The sequence below is a fragment of the Sardina pilchardus genome, chromosome 13 (assembly GCF_963854185.1).
Source record: "Sardina pilchardus chromosome 13, fSarPil1.1, whole genome shotgun sequence".
In the NCBI taxonomy this organism is placed as follows: Eukaryota; Metazoa; Chordata; class Actinopteri; order Clupeiformes; family Clupeidae; genus Sardina; species Sardina pilchardus.
This window is the reverse complement of record NC_085006.1, coordinates 28528610-28551142: the sequence shown is the minus strand read 5'-3', so window position 1 is coordinate 28551142 and position 22533 is coordinate 28528610.

The following is a 22533-nucleotide window of genomic DNA, read 5'->3' as shown; positions in this document are numbered from 1 at the left end:
TACTATTATAGAGTAAAAATGATTGCGTGTTGGCAGCCTGACTCTCAAAACTACAAAATGTCGAGGTCTTGAAGAAAAAATTATACGTTTGGAAAAAGGTTGGAAAAAGTCTGGAATTTTTAGTTGACAAAAGAGCAAGCACCCTGTTAATACCTTTATACTTCTGAAAATGTTGAACATACCAGCTTATTTATAACAGAATACATGCTGACACAGAGAATAATATGTGTGTGTGTGTGTGTGTGTTTCTTAATTAGTCGTGAAAATTTCCTCCTGTCTTTTCCTTGCGTCACACAACTTTCCCTGCCTTTTGTTGTCTCGTCACAACGTATTTAGTTGCTGCATCAAATTCCAAATGAGCTTAATACATGATCAAAAAATAATTCATCTTATATGATCATACTGTACATGTGTGATACTTGTTTTGATTATTCAGCACTCTTTCAGAATTTGTTTGCTCGATTAGTCAAGTCAAGTCAAGTCAAGTTTATTTATATAGCACATTTCATACACAGGGGTCATTCAATGTGCTTTACATAAACAAAAACTAAACAGTAATTATAGCAGATAAAAGCATAGATGGGCAAAGAGTAATAGTAATAATAATAATAATAATAATAATAAAAAGATCATAATAGAAAATAAAAACAAAGCATAAATCAAGATCAAATCAATAAGGAATAATTAACATAAAAGACTCCAGATGGAATAATTAAGAGACAGTTAGCAGAAAGCATCTGAGAACAATTTGGTCTTCAGTCTAGATTTAAAACAGGCTGCAGTTGGGGCCTTTTTAATGTCATCAGAAAGTTGGTTCCAAAGCTGAGCCGCATAGCAGCTAAAAGCTGCTTCGCCATGTTTAGTTCTAACAGCAGGTTTTACTAAGAGGTTTTTCTCCTGAGACCTCAGAGGACGAGAAGGTGTGTACTGCTGAAACATGTCTGATAGGTATTTAGGTCCTGCTCCATTTACTGATTTATAAACAATTAGTAGTGCTTTAAAGTCAACTCTGTGACATACTGGAAGCCAGTGCAGAGATTTAAGAATTGGAGTAATGTGCTCAGTTCTTTTTGTTTTTGTGAGAACCCTAGCTGCTGCATTTTGAATCATCTGAAGCTGTTTGATAGTCTTTTTAGGAAGGCCTGTGAAGAGCCCATTGCAGTAATCAACCCTGCTAGAGATAAATGCATGAATGAGTTTTTCTAAGTCATGTTTTGACATTAGCCCTCTCAGTTTGGCAATATTTTTGAGGTGATAAAAAGCTGATTTAGTTATCATTTTCATGTGACTGTTGAAATTTAGATCACTGTCGATTAATACACCGAGATTTTTAACAGTATCCTTTGCTTTCAATCCTTTTGTTTCAAGGAGAGTGGCAACCTTAATTCTTTCCTCCTTTTTACCAAATATAATTGCTTCAGTTTTTTCTTTGTTCAGCTGAAGATTAGAGTGGATATGTCACCAGGGAAATGACTAAACAAAATGCCCTGGAAGAGAAAAGCTGCACAAGGTGAAGGAAGCTACATCGGATGATAACTTTTTATTTTTAAACAATATCACATTGTTTACACAGAACAGAACAAAATAATACTCCTGACTGACAAATAACTGAGAAGAAAATGGAAAAGTTACAAGAAAGAGGTCAGAGAGCATACAAATCACCTTATAACAGATAGACAGGCTCACAGGAGGACACCTCACTGGAAAATAGAATACAGTAGCCTACATGTCCATTATGAGAAATCATTAATAGTGGTAAAAACTAAGAAGCAAGTGGAAACAATGAGAATTAGGTGCAATGTAAATTTACCACCACTATACATGTATTTTCATTTTCAATAATATGATCAAGTCTTGTTCATGTGTGTCATATCTATACTAATAGAGCTGTGGCCACACAGGAGCTTTCCTGTTTGTTTCTACAGCCCCTTCAAATACACTTTCATATTTAAGCTCTCATATTTCTTGGTGTCAGAATGGAACTCTACCATGTATTGTGGTCTTGGATTGCATGTGTCTTGATTTTTTATTTTTTTTTATCTTAGTTTTGAGTTTTGATAAGAATCCCTTACTCACTGTGAATTTGGAAGGAGTTCCTCACCTTTCTCTAATTTTGCCATGCAATCTGCCTTTTTTTTCATGGCCATGAGGGACTTAATTCGTTCTTTATAACCCGGTTTGGCCTCAGCTTTCTCTCCCTCAATGAGCATGTCAATGTACTCTGGAAGGGAGAGGGGATTTGGTTTCAGGGCTATCTCTTTAAGTCTGTTCAGACACTTCGCAGAGGTCTCCAGACAATTCACTACCTCATCCTGTACATCATCATACTCAGCTTTAAGTTTTTCAATCAATGCCTGAATGGGCTCCTTTTCTTTTGTGGCTTTCAGATACTTTTCTTTCAGTGAATGAACTGTTTGTTTTTCCACTACAGTCTTATATTCCCATTTGTACTTCTGACTGAAATGTTCATTCCAGTAGCATTTGCCTGGGCACACTGTGCAGTATCCATTTGATCCCATTGCAGAACAGCCCTTTACATCTTCAGGATTTGCTCTGCAAGGGTAGTGACAGGTGCATGAGCACTGTCTGCAGTTGATGATGGAGTGTCCAGAACCAGAAAGATTCACTTGAAATGATCTTGTAAAGGTGATATCTACCTCAAAATCCTTATTTCTGTTGATCTCTGCCTCACATTCTTCAAGTGCTTTACTTAGCGTCGTTATTTCCTCAAGTTTGGAAATCACAAGTTTAACCCACGCCTGCAAATACTCAACTGAGTTCTCAAACTGCTCTCTTTCTCTGAGGACCTGCTTTGTCATTCTTAAGCTTTTGGTTTGCATGGTGTTCAGAGCACCAAAAAATCTCTCCATACTTCTAATCCCAATGTCCCAAAACATCTTATCAAAGCCCCCATCATCATCATCATCACCTTGGGATGATGAGTTGTCTGCAAACAAAGCTGAGTTGTTGAATTTGAAGTGAATTGGCACCCCTTTATCTGTTTTAGGACATGGGACTTTTGCATTGTTGATTGCCTCTAGAACTGGTGGCTGTTGGCCATCTGCAAATGTTACTAAAATCTGAAAGTTGTCTGCCACATCTTTGCCAAAGATAGAAAGCACAGAATCAAACACATGTTGTTGTGTTGGTGTGAGTCGTGCTAAAGCTGCTTGAGCTACAAAGCACACAGCATCAATTTCAGCGACACCATCCTGAGAAGTGAAGAGATTACGCAGCTGTTCTATGATCTCCCTGTCTTTGTCTATGTCTCTGGTATCTCCAAAGCCTGGAGTGTCAATAATGGTCAGAGAGAAGGGGCATTTAAACCCATCCTGGTAGTTGAGTTTGTACACAGTGACTTCTGCTGGGCTGTGAGCTTGTGATACTTTGATGTCACTTTGATCAACTAACTTAAACCGATACGAGTCCTCCCATTTCACATCTAGAATGTAATTGATCATCCCATTGAGGAGAGTTGACTTGCCAACACTAGTTGCTCCAAAAACCATTATGGTGCGATTACTTTTCACACTCTTTCCCAAAAATGAAACACCTGCACCCAGGAACATCCATTTTGTCTTCCTTCAAAGGAACTCTATAAACAGGGAAAGGCCCTATCTGCCATTTCAGCTCTGTACTTAAATTCTTAACAGCATCAGCAAACCGTTTTGGTTGAAATAGACTTTTCATTGTATCCATGGTAAATAGGGACGTAATGAAGATATGAATTACAACTTAAGTATAACAGTTGCAATATGTTTGTACAGAAGATACACTCTTGCTGATTTTGTTGATGTGAATCTGCAAATAGTAAAAGAAAACAGTAGTTCAAATGATGCAACCCATAGTTGCAACTCCCAGTGTATCATGCACTGTTAGTCATTTGTAGTTTTCAGGCTACTTATGCAACAGTTATCCTGGTGGGGGATAGCTAAAGTAGGTGTCAAAAGTGGCATGGGTGACTAGTGCATGTGCCCGTATTGCAAAGCTGACTACGCCACAATGGGAATTGCGCCCAAATAAATAGTTCTCTATTTGAGTTAAAGCACCCTCATGAGGCACTCAGGTTCGTATACCGAAATACTGAGACATGGGTCCATAATAATCTGTTTTTATTTACACACACACACACACACACACACACATGCGCTTACGAGTGGAGGAGGCTATAGGGCAAGTTACATCCATTGAAGAAATCACCCAAAGGCACACATGCTCTAGATTCACACGCACAGCAACATGATTAAAGTAAGTGAGATGACTCACTGAAAAAGGGACGCCGCCACCACCACAAGTACTGCCCCTCCACCTTTGGCGCTCAGCTCCTGGGAAAGTAGGGAAGACAGAAGTAAAATGAGTGACACACGAATATACAAACAAAAGAAAACACCTTGACAGAAGCCTAGTGTTGGTCCCTTGATGCCAGATCAGCAAAATAGAATAGAATATATACTTTTTTGATCCTGTGAGGGAAATTCGTTAAGCAGCAGTACATAAAGGCCTCTTGCCCATGGTTGATAACAAAAAAAAAGACACATATATTGATCAAAAAGATTCGGACACAACTAACACAATAAGCTACATACAAACACTCACAACATGTGAGCAGGGGTGTTATTGTAGCTCCGTTATCAACTTGGAGCATCAAGGGAAGGCAGTAACCCACTCAGGTAACGCCCAAGAACGTTCCACGCTCTCAAAATAGCTTAAGAGTCATTGCATGAGAAAACCAGCCAGAGGTGGGAAGATGGGGGTCGGCCAAATCGGCTCATACTTTGTATATGTGATAAGTATGTGGAACTATGAACAGCCATATACTTAAAACCCTCCAGCTGTTTTTTGTTATGGAGTTCTGGGACCCCTCTCAGAGACCCTCAAAAATCCAACAATTCATGGCTGAAAATGACTGAAATTGCCATTTCTACCCTGATTATCCTGATAAAGATATGAACATAAGCTTTATAGTTCCATAGAGCCTAGGTAGCATAGTTTTAAAGACCAAAAGGTGCACCGAGGGGTTATCTACACCACTGAAAGCAGAATTTTCCTCCCTCTAAATTTCGGTCATTTTTAAGAAGCATTATCTCGTATTCTCAGTGGCTTTGGTGGATGGTTTTACTGTTGCTGGAGAAAGGAACATCTACTGATTCAAAAACAATTGTCGTCTAATTGGGCCACACATAATGTGTGCCGTGCCAGGAGGGTCTTTAGCAGGATTTTTCGTGTTTTGGCCTATGATAAACCATATTCAGATCGCCATCACATGGCCATGCCATGGCATTACATCACAAACAGATGTAATGCCAGATGTTTGCGATGTAATAATGGCATGGTATGGCCACTCGGTGGCTAGTTTCAAATGTATGACAACCAAGAACAACAATGCATGTGTAATGGGTTGAAATGAGTGTCTGTGCCTTTAAGTCAACACACCACATTGGTGCTACACCGGATGCCGGGTGAATAGTAATTAGGAAGAGGTCGTATGGCTGCTTTAAAAGTTCAGTATCCGACATGGCCTGGGAAGCGGCAGAACTAGGTTGGGATCGTTGGTCTAGTTTGTGCTCTCGGTTGCTCCTTCTCATTTTGTGCTCCTGTTTGTAGCAGCTTGTGGATATCCGTGGTTTTCCGCAGAAGGGATCCAATGGGTGCCTCTCATGCAGCGTTTATACGTCCTCCCTCGCTCCTCGATGCCTCGATCCTCACTGATCTACATAAAGAATGATGGGGGGAAACAATGGGATAGTCTATCCAGTGTTAGTTATAGATCAGTGGGAACGCCCCTCGAGGATCGAGCATCGAGGATCGAGGAGGCATGTTGAGAGGCACCCATTGTCGGGAGTGGTGCTTCGGGAGTTTTGCGCGATTGTTTTGCTGTGACTCCGCTAGCGGTTTGTGAGTTAAGGAGTGCGGGGGTTTTGTCATTTGCTGACAGGTTTGGTGGTCATCCAGCTCCGTACGTGCCCATTATCAAGGGGAAACCCAGTTCATCAGCTGTTGCGGTTGTGCGCTGGCTGCTTCAATTGGCGCTGATTTCTATCACCAGCTAATACTTGTGCTGCTGTTTTGTCTCTCTGACTTTTATGTTTGAGTTCGCCTGCTGCCCGTCCGCGACGTGGTGCCATAGCGTGTGTGCTGACAAGCATGTGGGCCTGTGAACCTGTGTTTTTGTATTGGTTTACTCGTTTGTCTCTGTCTGCTGTGGACACTGTCAATGCGTCTACGGGTCATTGGTGCTGCATTTTGTTTTGTTTGTTATTTGTTTCTTTTCTTTTGTATGATATCTTACCAGTGGCAAGTCCTTTCTGTTTGCATGGGCATGCTGTATTCGTCACGAAGCTTGCTGTGAGTTTGGGTAAGGCGCTTTTGGTGGCGCCTCTGAGTTTTGTATTACAGTTTGTGTGTGGTATGTCTAATCTAACTACCATCCTCACTTTTTCTGTGTCATTGCCCAATTAGTCAGACGGTGAGAGCGTCTGTTAAATCTGTGTCTTGAACCATTGGTTTGATATTGTCTTTGTTTCATTGTTTTCTTTTGGTTACAGAAGTTGGGGTCTTTCCGCAGGGAGGCTGTCACCTGGTGGCGGGTGTCCCATGTTGCATGTGTGTTTCACTGTGTTTTCCAGCGTAGCGTTCACCCGGGTGGTTGTGTGTGTGTCCAGAGTTCCACATGTGGTCTTGCTGACCCCCCATACCAGATAGCCTACCTCCCCTGGGTAAGCCCCACTTCACATAACTTTCTGGTTCTGTTATGTGATTCGTGTTGGTCATCATCCATACTGTGTATTTTCTCTTGTGCAGAATAAACTGACCATCTGCTTAATTCTAAAGCCATTGCCTTTCTGACAATTATGTGCTCTTGGAGAACAATAAAAACAATTATTTATTGATTTATAGAATTCTGTCTCTGTCTCATAATTGCAACGAACCTGTGTGCTTTTCAATCTGAAGTGTTTCCTGGCCGTATTGGAGCCAATCTTTCTTTACTTAATTCCTGGGGGAGCATAACTCCTCCAGGTGGCGTAGTCGACACCAAAAATACCAACTTTACCCCCGCCATGCTACACATGCAGAGGTCTGCACTCTTGGAGTGCTTTTCTAGTTAATTTAAAGTTTTCTTTAACAATTTGTCATACAGTGACACAAAAATTGACCATAAATTACCCTATAGTGAGATATTATTACCTGGTTTATTATACTCCAAAACCCAAAAAAACCCTGTAAAGACCCTCCTGGCACGGCGCACATTATGTGTGGCCCAATTAGACGACAATTGTTTTTGAATCAGAAGATGTTCCTCTGTCCAGCAACAGTAAAACCATCCACCAAAGCCACTGCGAATGTGAGATAATGCCTCCTAAAAATGACCAATTTTAGAGGGATGAAAATTCTGCTTTCAGTGGTGCAGATAACCCCCTAGTGCACCTTTTGGTCTTTAAAACTATTCTACCTAAGCTCTATGGAAACATAAAGCTCATGTTCATATCTTTATCAGGATAATCAGGGTAGAAATGGCAATTTCAGTCATTTTCAGCCATGAATTGTTGGATTTTTGAGGTTCTCTGAGAGGGGCCCCAGAACTCCACAACAAAAAAGAGTTCGAGGGTTAAAGTATATGGCTGTTCATAGTTCCACATACTTATCACATATACAAAGTATGAGCCGATTTGGCCGACCCCCATCTTCCTACCTCCTGCTGGTTTTGCCTGGTTTTCTCGTGCAATGACTCTTAAAAAAATTATATAATGTTTAACATAGGCAATGTAAGCCTGCATGACCTCTGAAGATTTCGCAAAAAGTTAATTTATACACACATACTGTCTACACAAATTATCTCTTGCTGTGATCCCTCGTGCTCTCATCCTAAATTGCAGAGTTAATATCACAACATAATATCGATGTTAGGTTATAAGATAAACTAGGCCTACAGTAGTTGCCTTTGGACTGTTCAAGAGCTCCATGCTGGTGTGTCATCTATATATGATCAGTTTGGAAATTGTCCTTACTGTCTATCAACATTCATGTCTAATTCAACTACTACCTAGGAACCTCCACTTTAGCAACCTACTTTATATAGCAGAGTAACCACTATGAATACCCTCTGATAAACCAGCTATCTCAATTACCCTTGCAACAATATAAAAATCATCGCAATCCCTGGTAATATTAACACAGACCACTTTCCGTTCAATTCAACTTTTCATTTCCACATTCTCTCCATCCATTTACTTCCAACTATTCATTCCTCTATTAAATTGTCCTCCTATCAACATCCGGTACTCTACCTATACACATCCATTAAACTATTTCTATCAACATTCATTAAACTATCTGTCTGATCAACATCCATCAAACTGTCTACCTCTACACATCCCTTAAACTATTATGTCTATTAAACTATCTGCCTATTAGGGCTGAATGATATATCGTTATCGTATCTATATCTAGATAAGAACATTCAAGATATTAATATCGAAGAAGTTACAATATAAACGATAGATTTTCACCCGCGCTCGCCCTGCATGTACAACTCTGGCAAGTCACCATAATCACATTTACGATTGCCCTTGAGCGCACCACTACGGCCAGCCAACCACAAAGCTTAAATCATGTGGATCGACAGCTGAAGCCAACCAATGACAAACATAGGAGGGCGGGAGTGAGGGAGCCGGAGACTGACGCACCCAGGGGGTCAGGATTTGACTGAGGTGCATTCGAGTTCGGAAACGGCTGACTTCGGCTGACTTCGGCTGACTGCATACGTCAACGAGAGCTTGAGTGTCACCGGGAGGGGCGAAAGTAGTTTAAATAAACCACTGTTATCATACAGTTACAGGCCTGCATTGTAGCACATTAATTAAATATCAAGTGTTTTCCGTGTGTATATGTAACCAACAGCATAAAATAGCAGAATATCAAAACCTTTTCAGTAGGCTAGCCTACCGCTGTTCCAGAAATCACAAATAAGAAGGTATCCCTTCCATATCTGTTCATTTTAGTACCTTCTAACGTAAGGGGCAAAGATTCTGCAACAGAACAAGATGGATCACTTTTGACAAGATCAGGTGTCATCCCAGACGCTGGCTGTGCTGATCCTAAAATGTTAACTGCATCCATCTTGCTCCGCTATAGAATCTTTGGTAAGCAGGCAGAACGAGACCCCTGTCATAATCGTCATGGGGAGATTCCTTCCAAACCTGTTCCAAACGGACCTATCAAGTCCTTGAACTGACGTCATGGGGCGGGATACAGCCGGTTGCATGCACGAAAAGGCAAATGCAGAATTCGACTGCAGGTGTCTTCATCCCGCGAGTTTTGAGTGACGTGACATGGTCGCATTTTTGTGACATTAGGCTCGTTTGCGATGAGCTGCGGCTGACTTAGGCTGACTTAGGCTGGCTTCATACGTCAACGAGAGCTGCAGAGTCTTAGCAGGAGGGGCGACTAGCACACGCAGCTCATCCCGGACAGTCTGACTGAGCTTACCTACCTGAAGTTACTCGCGAGAGACCTCGCTGGAGACCTCGCGGTAGATATCGCGGTAGATATCGCGGGATTTTATTAAATACAGTAAAACTTTTATTCTTACTCATTAAAATGAGCATGGTGACTGACGAAATAAATTGATATGATGTGTTTAAATAAACCACTGTTGTCATACAGTTTAACAGGCCTGCATTGCAGCACATTAATTAAATATCAAGTGTTTTCCATGTGTATATATTTAACCAACAGCATAAAATAGCAGAGTATCCTCACGTTTTCAGTAGGCTAGCCTACCGCTGTTCCAGAAATCACAAATAAGAAGGTATCCGTTCGATTTCTGTTCATTTTAGCAGATTCTAACGTAAGGAGCAAAGATTCTAGAACAGAGCAAGATGGATCACAGGGATAAGCTCCAGCGCCATCCCAGACACTGGTTTTAGTGCAGTTGAAGTGATTCGTCTTGGTCCGCTCTAGTGTCTTGGGTAAGGAGGCAGAACGAGACACCTGTCATACTCGTCATGGGGAGATTCTTCCAAACGGCCCTATTACAACTTTGAACTGACGTCATTGGGGTGGGTTTTGGCCAGCGCAGTTGCTTAAAAACCAACTGCGCTGAACTGCGCTGGCTGAGCTAAAGCCTACCTTACATTGACAGACTTTGCAAAGATTTGGAAAAGATTTTTGAAAGACTACAGTCTCAGACCCTCACATCTAAAGACAATTCATTGAGTTTTTAGTCACAGTCTAGTCACAGGCCAGTCTCAGATTAGGATTTTGCAAAGACTGTGGGTCACTATTTACAAGACTGCTGCTAGATTCCTTCAAATTATTTCCATCGTGCAATAGGCTACACGTCATCATTAACAGGAAATCACATGATAGCCTACTCATATCAAAGTATTTTTTTCGCGTTTCTGCAGCATTGTTTGATGTGTGACATCACTAACAGATATAGAGTTGTTATGTCTCGTAGAATAGCCGACTAATAAATTATAAGAAATGAAATAACAAATAATCATATAGGCTACAGCTGTCGCCTATTTTGCCCCTTCCTGTTTTCGTGTTCGCGAGAGGTTACTATTGGTTTTTAATGTTCACGTCACTATTTGCATGAGCCACGACTGAAAAGACTTCCGATAATATCAAACATGTTTGATATTGTCGTAACGGCAAAACTAGAGAAAGACTGCCTCCGACGGACTTAAAACCGCTAAGATTGGCACCTTACACTAAACGATTTAGATGACGGGAGCGCGCTGCGATTCTAGCACAACTCTCAAGATTTCCGCCCGATTTTGGAAATTTAGTCGCCGACTGTTAAAACAGGCCAAAATCGTGCAATGTAAGCCAGCCTTAAGACGCAGTCTCCCGAGATCTTGTAAGGACATGTGACATGATGTCACGGGGGTAACTCCCACCGCGACTGCAAGAAGTCGGACATGATTTCTAACCAGTTTGCATTTCGTCTGTCCCAGTATGCACTCTGTTTAACCCAGCATGCATCACATCAAGTCAGATCTGCGCAGATTTTCGTCAAGTCAAACGCACCTAGTAAATCTTTTATTCTTACTCATTAAAATGAGCATGGTGACTGACGAAATAAATTGATATGATGTGTTTAAATAAACCACTGTTGTCATACAGTTAACAGGCCTGCATTGCAGCACATTCATTAAATATCAAGTGTTTTCCGTGTGTAACAGCATAAAATAGCATCCTCACGTTTTCAGTAGGCTAGCCTACCGCTGTTCCAGAAATCACAAATAAGAAGGTATCCCTTCGATTTCTGTTCATTTTAGCAGATTCTAACATAAGGAGCAAAGATTCTAGAACAGAGCAAGATGGATCACAGGGATAAGCTCCAGTGCCATCCCAGACGCTGGTTTTAGTGCGGTTGAACTGATTCGTCTTGGTCCGCTCTAGTGTCTTGGGTAAGGAGGCAGAACGAGACACCTGTCATACTCGTCATGGGGAGATTCTTCCAAACGGCCCTATCACAACTTTGAACTGACGTCATTGGGGTGGGTTTTGGCCAGCGCAGTTGCTTAAAAACCAACTGCGCTGAACTGCGCTGGCTGAGCTAAGACGCAGTCTCCCGAGATCTTGTAAGGACATGTGACATGATGTCAGGGGGGTAACTCCCACCGCGACTGCAAGAAGTCGGACATGATTTCTAAACAGTTTGCATTTCGTCTGTCCCAGTATGCACTCTGTTTAACCCAGCATGCATCACATCAAGTCAGATCTGCGCAGATTTTCGTCAAGTCAAACGCACCTACTAGCTTCGCTTCAATAAGCAAGGCACTTCCTCGTTGCCATTTTCCAGAAATACATCATGTCCGGTGCCATTTCTCCTCATGCTGATTGGTGGCTGTTCCACTCTCAGCTCATGCACGAGTTTAGTGTGGGCACGCGCTCTCCTTCTGTACCTTACGTCAGTCAGTAACATGGCACTTAATTGGCTAAATAAAACGGCACCGGAAACAAGCCCCTTGAAACGCCATGTTGAAGCCTGCAAAAATCGTTCCCATTGAAATGAATTGGGGCGGGACTTGTTCACTTTCTCCAGTTCTTATACCTCCATGGACGCACCCACACAGGACATTGGCTGTGTTCGAAATTGCTTGCTAATTACTACATACTGCATACTGATCAAGTATACACTAATCCAGCGCAAACTTTATGGGCGCTGCCATCTTGATTATCGCCATTACTGCGTGCCTGCGAGTGTGACGAGTGACATTTGCCTGTGCTTTTCAATGAAAACATCCTGTCAGAGAATGTCTAACAGAGGTCCTGCTCATGAATGAAAATGTCAGGTGAAAGGGAACATTGGATCAATGATGTCAGACTGTACCAAAACTTACCAATGAAGGTAATTTATTAACACCACAAGGTATTAAGACGTGTATTAGTGACAGCTAACCTCTGCAACAGCCGCCTATGGAACCAACGGGCTAATTTCTTAGCAGCCAGGCACGCAGTAATGGCGCCGTTGTGTTACTTCCGTGTTTCGCTGGATTAGTGTATACACTGTGTACTGCAAACTACCCCCCCCCCCCCACCCCCACCCCAGTACGCAGTAGCCGTCACAGCAGCACAGCATACTAAATCACAGTTTGAAATGGGTGCTCAGTACTAGTCGCATACTGATACTGGCGTGAACCTAGCAAGAAGTATGCAGTGTGTGAAAAATTAGATTTGACCAGTATGCAAAAGTTCCCCGGATGTTCTACTAATGGTGGCAAAATCGCCAGTGTACAACGACTGCACACTTCTCAGATACTGCATCCCATAATACATAGCGATTATTTCCAGTTTCAAAATAATTCAACAACGCTGGTGGACAGCCATAGGACAAGTAGGTCTATGGTAAACCGGAGGCGAAGAGTACAAATGTGATTATTAGTTGGGTGTTTTGGTATGGAACGTTTCGTGTGGCTTCTGTTATTGTGGAAGTTTTAGTAGCCTACAGTACTTGTGTATGTGCAAGTGAAATAGCTTATCCAAAGCTAACATGAACAAGCATGCTCAATGGAAATTAATGATATTAGAAAGCTTAGTCGCTAAGCATCAAGCTTGTCTAGCTCTTGTTAAAGGGATAATCCGGAGTGAAATGCACTTTAGATCAATTTTTCGGACTATTGGGAGTACATACGTTGAGTTGACACCAAAATCATGTCATTCGGATGTATTTTGAGAAAGTTCGAGTTCACCGTTTTTAGCCAAAACTCGTTAGCCTGTAAGTGACCGGGGCAGGTCCTTTCGCCACTACAAAACGCTATTTTTATACCTCTTCTACTGTTCCAAACAACACTACACTTACGTGGTAGTGAGTAGAGGGTTCCTAAAGCCAAACCGAAGTATCCTCACGTCTTTATGTGGTCGGATAGAGAGTCCAGAATGAATTTAATCAAGTCACCTTTCCGGAAATGTTAGTAAAGTGTTGTTGAAGCGTTGCGCAGCTGCCGCAGCGACATTTCCGGAAGGTACTGACTCGATTAAATTCATTCTGGACTCTCTATCCGACCACATAAAGACGTGGGGATACTTCGGTTTGGCTTTAGGGACCCTCTACTCACTACCACGTAAGTGTAGTGTTGTTTGGAACAGTAGAAGAGGTATAAAAAGAGCGTTTTGTAGTGGCGAAAGGACCTGCCCCGGTCACTTACAGGCTAACGAGTTTTGGCTAAAAACGGTGAACTCGAACTTTCTCAAAATACATCCGAATGACATGATTTTGGTGTCAACTCAACGTATGTACTCCCAATGGTCCGAAAAATTGATCTAAAGTGCATTTCACTCCGGATTATCCCTTTAACGTCGTTATTAACATTTACGAGTGTTTGTTTATTAGTTATCGTTATATGTGTACGTGTGTGTGTGTGTGTGTGTGTGTGTGTGTGTGTGTCTGTGTCTGTGGGGGTGGGTAGGTGGAGGGGTGCATATCAATTAAAGAATATCATACAAATTACATATAAAGGCTACTCTTCACATAAAATATAATGTGGGTGTGTGCAATCTACAAAAGTCTTTTTTTTTTATTTGAACATGGTTCAGGCCTTAAAACAAAGACAATATCTGAGCCTGAATTGTCAGGCTTTTGAAGAGGTCATAGGCCTTATGGAAACCTATTAGCATATCCTACTGAAGTAAGTATGACAAGATAGGCTATTGGAACAAATCAGAACCTACAGTGGGTACGGGTTGAGAATGCACCTTCTCCCGCGGAACTCCCGAAGAGATCCCACAGGCTGTCAAGCCGATTTTTTTCGAGGCTAAGGCAATGTACCCAAACAACCACCAGGTGGCAGAAAGTTTCATCCCGCATTTCAGCTGCATTTAATGATGAAGACCGCATATCCGTCAATAAATAGTCGATTCCTTAATCTCATTTAATCATTAAAATGAAGGTGATGACTGGCGAAATTAATCAAACAACGTTTCAATAAATGCTTACTATGCATGGCTGTAGGCAGCTATGAGATCTGGACCTCATCGGTTTTGAGAGCTGGAAATACATGTGTTTGCTAAATATCGGTTGTTGTGCATGTTGCGTTCGCGACTCGGGGAAGTGAAAGCAGTTCTGTAAAGACATTGCAAGTTTTCATGGAGATCATCTGCGCCGCGCAGCTGTAGCTGATTGTGAAAGCCGATTGGAAATACATAAGTTTAGAGCGAACGTTTCAACTATGTTTGCCATGGTAGACAAAAACACTCAAATAAAACAATAGCCTAAAAAATAACTGCATGCGTAATGGACACAGCTCTATATCCTAAATAATTTTCGAGGTTCGCCATTTGGTAATATGACCTATCCTTACTGACAATAATTTAGATTGAGCACAACTAAAGTTGCACGAAGGCAAAATACAGTCCTAAAAGCCTATTCTATATAGCCTGGCCAATATTGTAGATGTGCAAAAGCAGCATTTGCGTGCGTGCTTGCCGGTAAGGTGTAGCCTACAAAAATGAGCATAACAGCTGATTATTAAAGTATGGCTATAGGATATAGGCTAGAGAAGAGTTGTTTAAAATTCAAGTGTAGTAAAAAAGTTTGTACACATCCCCGGTCAAGGTGCAGAACAAGAGTAGGCTAAATCATTAAAAAATGGAAAAAGGTTCGCACACTTGAAATCCTTCTTTTTTGATTTGATTTGATTTTCTTTAGCACAAAGGAATGACGTTTCGACCGTGTGGTCTTCTTCAGATTAAAATTCAAGTATGTGCGCTATTTAACCCCTCGAGACCGACTGCAGTCTGCTGACACAGCCAGACGACTCTCCCAACCCATTCATTCGTTTTGGGCGATATAACCCATTCATTCGTTTTGTGCGTATATAGATTCCTGCATGCTGCATTACCGTGACCCTTAGCCTACCTTGTGGATGATTTTTTTCTCATTGGAATACAGCAGGACAGGATGCCTTTTATCTAACAAACGCAAAAGCTGAGATTGTTGGAAGGACTAGGCTACTCAACAAACTTGTTTTTCGTTTCTGGGAGATCTCGTTATCGTTTTGGATTGTCGGATTTTTATACTTATTGTTTGGACTTATGGACAATGAACTTTGAGGGGTGGTTGTTAGTGCTTTACAAAGCTTTGTGTTAATAAGTGTCGGTCCTCCTATCCTTCAGCTCACTGCGCGATGCAGTTGCGCATAGTGGCCACGAAGTCATTAGGCCTACATGTAACTGTTTACGACACAATACATGACATTTGTGTTTTTCGTTTCTTAGATTTAATGCATGTTTGACATGTAAACAGGCCTTCAGTCCGTTAACTTAAGGCCTTCTTTTGCATGGGGTTGCTCGCATCCGTCCGTAACCTAGGCTATTATGTGCGTAGTGGCTGTATACTCTTGATTATAATAAGAGGCAAATTGTTACAGGACAACTTAGGTGCTGTGTCCACCAAACGCGTTTTTTGCGCCGACGGCGACAATTTTCAATGTAAAGTCTATGTAGCTCAGCGCTCACAGCGCTGAGCGCCCTTGGCGGAAAAAAAATGGTCGGCGCCGACCATTTTTGTCGCAGCGCTCAGAGCGCTCAAAGTTGAAATCTGTTCAACTTTTAGAACAGCGCCGGGCTCGTCAATGGCACTTCTCGTTATAAACCGTCTCTGGTTTTGGTAACTTAGCAACAATAAACACTTATTGAAGCGCCGAGAGGAGGAGGTTTTGGGCGCTCTGGCTGTAAAAAACGCATTTGGTGGACACAGCACCTTAAACTGACTTCCCCAATGCTTCCCCGCAGCACATTACATTTTAATATAGGCTAATATAGGATGAACAAAGTCTATGGACTTGCTATATTAAATCCAGTAGCCTAATAATTCTATGTGCCACGTCCGATTTCGCAAGTGATGTAGTAGGCTACGTTTAAACATCGACAAACATCTCAAACATGAGACTACCCATTTCATGAAGAGCAATTGTCTTGTGCGATCATTCCCCCTCCCCCACACTTGTCTAACCAGTTCACTAGACATTATAGCCTACCTATATGCGGCATTGAGGACGATTGCCTCCCTCCCCCCTCTCTCTCGACAGACACTTCCTGACACTAGGGCTCGGGATCATGACATCAAAACTTCGCGGGCACAGCCACATTGGCAGCTTCACTCCTTAGTTTACTATGGATTACTATGGATTTACTCCCGCCTTTTAGTGTGTTCCTGTTACTTAGTTTTTGCCTTCTTGGTCGTATGTTGCTGTGTAGTGGGGTGTAACAGTGCAACCCACGATCGCAAGAGGAAAAGAATAAATCGCTACTATATTTCTGCTTCTTGTCTTGTGCATCTGAATGAATGGATATTACGTTCAGTGCGCTACCAAATGGCGGCGATATTCCTAGAATGCAAGGCGTGTGCCCGAGCCCTATTATGTAAATGTAAAAGTGTGTGTGTGTGTGTCAGTGTGTGTGTGTGTGTGTGCTGAACCACAAATTCACATATTAACTTTTCTTTTCAGCAGACATCGCAATCATAAAAAAATCACAAAACGTTTTAATAAAATAATGCCTCTTGTCTTAATGGGTTCCGGAGGTTCGTAGAGTAAGTTTTGAACCCCGGTCGCTGATGTGATTAAGATGCCTCAACCAGTTACGCCACAGTTCGAGTGTCAATATCTTCGCACTTAGCCAAGAAATATAAAGGATTCAGTCAGTCGAGTTCATTTATTCGCGGCATGCACTTGAAACGCCGATCAAAAGTTCTGACATGTTAAACTGACGTTAGTCATTAATTCACCACATGATAAAATGCTGTTATATTGACGCACAGTAGCCCACTGTAGTCTATGTCTGTCTCTGAATCAACATGAACATGCATAACGAGATCCATATATTCTAAGTTGCTAGAAACTTATTTTGCGGAGCTAGGCCTACTAGTCGATGGTTACAATGAATCACCCTCACTGCCCTATCGCATATCTGACCATCCATTGTTACAATGTTACAAAATGCGCGATCTTCTCCATGCATGTAGCCTACGGTTATAAGTAAAGTGACATGATAGGCATGTAGGCCTATTAAAGATATTTCTGTTAAATACATTTTATTTTCAGTTGTCAAAAGTGGTGGGGACAAAATCTGTGATAAAGTGCTGGGTAAGCTACCCAGCGTCGCCGGTTAAAATGAACATGCCTCCGTTTTAAAATAGCCTATAGGCCTACACATTTCTAAGTATTCCTAGCATAAATGTAGCCTAAATGTCCATCTTGTCCATCTCTTTCGTCTTCGCCTTGACAATAATAGCCTATTCACGGAAATGCGGTCTTGTAACCGTAATGAATTAATGAATTAATCTAAGGTTGCCTATCGAGTCTTTCAGGTTGAATTGAAGGCTTGAATTGAAAATTCATTGTTGAATTTTCATTAATTTCAACAATGGTTTATTGAAACGTCGTTTGATTATAATTTCGCCAGTCATCACCTTCATTTTAATGATTAAATGAGACGGATTAAATGAGACGGATATGCGGAGCATTTCTCTCCCTCTCCATTGACCAAAACGTTGCTCTGGCATCTCTGCTGGACTGACTGAGTTATAGGCTACGTCGAGTGAGAGAGCCAGCTGTGAGGTAGGCTGTAAAACATTCGAAAACTCTGAAACTGCAATCTGACATGCCGAGCGTGATGTCTCTTTTCTCCGCTCGTCACCAGCGTGGTGTCTTCGGGTTTTTCCTTGTTTTCCGGTATGAGCTGAACCTTCATTTTATTAGGGCGGTCTTATGTTGCCCCCTTGCGGTTGCAAAGTCCCGATGCTTCGGGATTCCCGATGTGCGGGAAAGAAAGGAGCATTCTCAACCCGTACCATCTGTATATGTTAATGATATGCAGTCAGCCATAGACTGTAACTTGGCTTTATTTGCAGATGACTCAGCTATTCTAGTTGCTCATAAAGATAAAACAGAAGTAGAGAGGCTCCTTAGTTTAGAGCTTCTTAACCTCAGGGATTGGTTGGTAGACAACAAGCTGTCTCTTCACCTAGGCAAAACAGAGTCTATTCTTTTTGGGTCCAGAGGCAAGCTGAGAAACTGTTTGGAATTTAGGGTAGTCGTAGGTGATGTTGAAATTATGGCCAAGAAATCAGTCACTTACTTGGGCTGTATACTAGACAACAAACTGTCTGGGGAAGGTATGGCTCAAAAAGTAATATCAAAAGTCAGTCAAAGGACTAAATTCCTGGCAAGAATATCCAGCCTCTTAGATAGTAACACCTTAAAAACCCTGGCAGATGCTCTGATCCAATGCCATTTTGACTATGCCTGTACATCTTGGTTCACTGGAACTACCAAAGGTCTCAAAAACAAGCTTCAGATTTGTCAAAATAAACTAATCAGAGTGATTCTTAAACTCCATCCAAGAACTCATCTTCTTCCTGACCATTTCTCCAGACTTAGGTGGCTCAAGGTGGAAGAGAGGGTTTCACAACTCAAAATTTGTTTAGTTTATAAAATAAGAAATAACCTGGCACCCAAGTATTTATGTAATTACTTTTCTAAAATTAGTGATACACATAATTCCACCAGGGGGAGTCTCACAGACTACAGACTCTGCTGTTTTAAGAGCTGTATGGGAAAGTATTCTTTCCTATACTCAGCAGTTGTCTTGTGGAATGGATTACCTCCCAACCTTAAACAGCTGAGCTCCTCCTACTCTCATTTTAAATCTTCAATAAAGAAATGGTTAGTAAACTTATAAACAAAATCAAAAATCTGAAGCACTAGGAACAGAAAGCATATGGCTGTATGTCTGCTTGTCTGTCTGTCTGTGTTTTGTAGCGCATGTCTATATGTCTGCTTTTGGCTCCCCTTAAGTCCTTATTGTCTGTTTTTGTTTTTGTATCTTGTTTGACCCCTTCCCCCTTTTCCTTTAATGTTTTATTCTATGTGCTGTTAGTCCCCTTCCATCCTAAGGACCACAATGGAAACAAGCCTCTGGGCTTTATTGTGTTTTTTATATCCTTTTGAACACATGATATTGTTCAATAAAGAATCAATCAAACAATCAATCAAAAAAAGCTTTCATAATCATAAGTTTAGTATCCCAATCATAACCGGGATACTAAAGTGCATGTAAACGCAGTCAGTGTAGAACAGATTTCGAAAAAAATATGCACACATTGGAGACGCTACTCCCCTCCCGCAACTAATTGAAACGTTATTCAACATTAAAGGGCAATCTTTCAAGAATCTTTACCAAATCTTGTCAAAGTCTGTCAGTGTAAAGCCCTATTCGGACGGGACTTATTTTACAGGGGGATGTAGAGTAATGCAGGTTTATCACATGACCTCTGTTATCTAAATGTCCAATTCAGACAGGACTAAAAATCTCTGTAATTTTCTTTAACATGGGAGGAGAAACTACTTTTACGTTCTGCCGTCATATCTTCGTTGCCGTGCACGTGATACTTTGCGTCAGTTTTGTGTGGCATTAGGCGCGTTCAAGTTCAACTCCAAATGACCTCTTGCAGCAGCGAGAGCTGCCGGTGGCAGCAGGGGAGGGGATACAAATGCTGCTATGAAGTTGTACACTCTCTAGACTTGGCCATGTGACGAGGCACGTACCCGCACGGACCCTTGTGGATATGAGGAGGCATCTAAACACCTGCACATACGTAAGGGATGTAAAAGCCAATTGGGGCAAAGTCCTGACGTCATGAAGGCAGGGTCTAGGCTCCGCAGCGCTGCTCAGCAGCCGCCTGGCCACGCCTTGCTCCTGCGATAAGTTGAGGCCATGTGATACGACTGCCGAGTCGAAAACACACCCATCTAGACCATCGTGGACAGATTTTTAACCACGTGCATCTTGTGCTGCGCAGTTTTTGTGCTGCGCAGCCGTCTTGAACGCGCCTATTTTCACGGCGCAGATCCACCTTTCCGCCACTTCAAATGTCGTGTCATAACCATGGTCGTAACCCGCTACAGATTTCAAAGACTAGGCCTACACAAGTTGGTTAAACTGGCAAACGTTAGCTTTATGTTATGTCATAAGTAGTTTGAAATTGCCAACAACATCAAGCCATTAGGCAAACTAGCTAACGTCCTATTAGAAGCTGCACAGCATGTTATGTTTTCATTCAGACTGGAATGTTTTTTTACGGTGGCGTATTGCTGTCACACTAGAAATAAAAAAAAAAGGCTCAGTATCAAGTAATTACGTGAAAGTTTCAAGTAATTACGTGAAAGTTTCTTGTTATAACAAGATCTTTTTCACGTTTTAACAAGATAAGTTTCATGTTATTACATGAAATTATCACGTTATTTCATGATAATGATATTTTCACGTTATAACGTGAAAATATGTTATTTCAAGATATGATATTTTCACGTTTTTACAAGATATTTATCACGTTATTACTTGAAATTATCACGTTATTTCATGATATTGAAACTAAACAGAAGGAGGGGCAAGAAAGGCTGGTTATTAGGCTCACAAGTCAATCAAATTCTATGTTGAGTTCGGTTTATGGCGATTTTCCAGTTATTAAACTTGTGGATGATATTGTTATAAATGCAAACACCCGAGCATTGTCCAGAATATTCTGCACCTGTATGCAGTAGATGGCAATCGGAAGAGTCGGGAAGAATCCCGGTGTGGCGTTTTGGGCCGTCCTGATGATTAGCCTACTGTGATGAAGTGATCTCAAAAAGCTTGTTGTTTACATTTCCTTTGCAGTACTCTCCAGCAGCCTGCACTGTGTGACTGCAGCGCTTCACTTTTACTCCCAGCGGCCTCTCCCCGCAGCCCTAAAAATGACCACTATGACCTGACATGCAAGCTAGCCAAAGCGCCCAAATTGCGTAAACATTCGCAAATGTATCAAGGCCCTTTCTCCCTCTTGCGTTAAGTTGCGTTAAGTGGATGGGAAGAAGAAGCAGAACTATCAGGCTGTGTGAGCAGGCTACTCCTGCACCTCTCTGTCCGCCTCCTTAGCGGCTCTCTGCCGATACACAGACTGTGTGAGCAGGCTACTCCTGCTCACCTCTCTATCCGCCTACCCAGCGGCTCTCTGCCGATATACAGCCCTGCTCCTGCTACTTGGTCAGATGGCGACTATATAGGCTACTGTAGCCTACACACATGCACAAAAGCAAACACTCATCAAGCAGCACTGCAATAGCAGCCAGGGTGCATGTTCATAGACATGAGCCTGTTCTCACTCAGCCTATGCCAGCCATAGGCTCCAGCCTGGTCTCGTTAAGTTTCGTTATCATGAAATAACGTGATAATATCATGTAATAACATGATAAATATATTGTTAAAACGTGAAAATATCATATCTTGAAATAACATGAAAATATCCTTATCACAAAATAACGTGATCATTTCATGTAATAACATGAAACTTATCTTGTTAAAACGTGAAAAAGATCTTGTTATAACAAGAAACTTTCAGGTAATTACTTGAAACTTTCACGTAATTACTTGATACTAAGCCTTTTTTTTATTTCTAGTGTGACAGCAATACGCAACCGTAGTTTTTAAATCAGGATGTGACGAAAATAATATTACAGACATCTTAACACATGGTCGCGTTCGCACAGGATTAATATTACCTACGGTAATTTGTCCAGACTGTTTTATGGAAGGTAAAAGTGGCTGTAAATTTCATCTACATACTCTGTTATGTTTACTGACATGGCGCGTCCGGACGGGACTAAATTCCCTGGTAATTATTACTTTACGTGATGTCACCCCATAAAACAAATTCCGTCCAAATAGGCCTTAAGGTAGGCTATAGATGCCCAAAGTTTGGTACTGCCAATTGGTTTTGTTTTGTCATGGTTCATGTGTGCAATTAACATAACACTTTGTGAGGGAGAAAATTGTGATATCAATTCTAAGCTAAAACATTGTGATTCATATTTTTCCCAGAATCGTGCAGGCCTAGTATCATATTCGTTTACAAACTACATGTAGGCCTAACCATACAAATGCTTGAAATTTTAATTCTTGAAATGTCTGTATCTCAGCAAGTGTAACGGCAATAAACATGATAAATTCAGCTGTTTCACTTCCTACTGTAGTTCACCTTTCAAT